This window comes from Prionailurus viverrinus, chromosome C1, assembly GCF_022837055.1.
Source record: "Prionailurus viverrinus isolate Anna chromosome C1, UM_Priviv_1.0, whole genome shotgun sequence".
NCBI classification, from domain to species: domain Eukaryota; kingdom Metazoa; phylum Chordata; class Mammalia; order Carnivora; family Felidae; genus Prionailurus; species Prionailurus viverrinus.
This window is the reverse complement of record NC_062568.1, coordinates 52,751,226-52,752,525: the sequence shown is the minus strand read 5'-3', so window position 1 is coordinate 52,752,525 and position 1,300 is coordinate 52,751,226. Positions and strand designations below refer to the sequence as shown.

General features: G+C 44.1%; 1 pseudogene; it reads left to right on the top strand.

Annotated features, from left to right (window-relative positions):
- Positions 1-222: 222 nt before the first annotated feature.
- Positions 223-993, top strand: LOC125171611 (40S ribosomal protein S4-like; annotated as a pseudogene).
- Positions 994-1,300: the final 307 nt, after the last annotated feature.

Here is a 1,300-nt window from a genome sequence, read left to right as displayed (position 1 = left end):
AAGCACAGAAGAAATTTTTTAAATTTCCACCCAGCTGTAAAAGTTGTGTAACTTAGCTATTTTAGCAGCACGCTGGAAGAAGGCAGTCTTCTTTTCTTTCCTTTTTTTTGTTTAAGACTTTATTTTTAAGTAATCTTTACACCCAATGTGGGACTCGAACTCACAACCCCAAGATCAAGTGTCGCACGCACCACTGCCAGGCACCCTGGCAGCCTTCGTTTCATGCCTAGTGCAACCACGGCTCTTGGTCCCAAGAAGCATCGGTAATGTGTAGCGGCTGCAAAGCATTGGAGGCTGGATAAACTGACCAGTGTGTTTGCTCCTTGCCCATCTGCCAGTCCTCACAAGCTGGGAATGTCTCCCTCTCATCATTTCCCTAAGGAACAGACTTAAGTATGCCCTAACAAAAGATGAAATCAAGAAGATCTGCATGCAGCAGTTCATTAAGATGCATGGCAAGGTCCAAACTGATATCACCTACCTTACTGGTTTATGGATGTCATCAAGACTGACAAGACTGTAGAGAATTTCCGTCTAATCTTTGACACCAAGGGTGGCCAAGTACAAGTTGCCCAAAGTGAGAAAGATCGTTGTGGGAGCAAAAGGAATCCCTCCACTGGTGACCCATGATTCTCACCGCATCCGCTACCCTGATTCCCTCATTGAGGTGAACAACACCATTCAGAATGATGTGGAGACTGGCAAGATGACCAACTTCATCAAGTCTGACACTGGTAACCCGTGTGTGGCGACTGGAAGTGCTAACCTGGGAAGAACTGGTGTGATCACCAATAGAGACACCCTGCTTCTTTTGATGTGATTCATGTGAAAGATGCCAGTGGCAATAGCTTCGCCATCCAACTCCCCAATGCTCTTGTTATTGGCAAAGGCAACAAAAGGCAGAGGATTTCTCTTCCCCAAGAAAAAGCAATCCACTTCACCATTGCTGAAGTGAGAGACAAGAGACTGGTGGCCAAACACAGCAGTGGGTGAAATGATTTCTAGGTGACTTGAATAGAAGAGTCTTGGCATATGATGAAAGATAATGTAGCATAAATATTGTATAATCTGATACCCCAAAATGTTATCCTTCCATTAATAAATATATATCACATGCTATGTTCCAGGCATTCTGCTTGACATACAGGTACCAAGTTCAGCATTCTAGATATTAGGGGAGGGGGGAGGTGCATATGGGCATGGAGAGAGATCTAAAAGAAATACAGATTGTATTCAGTCTCAATTCAAGTGAAGAAATAGACCAATCAGTTCTCCTTGGAGGAGGGGAAAGGGATTCAAG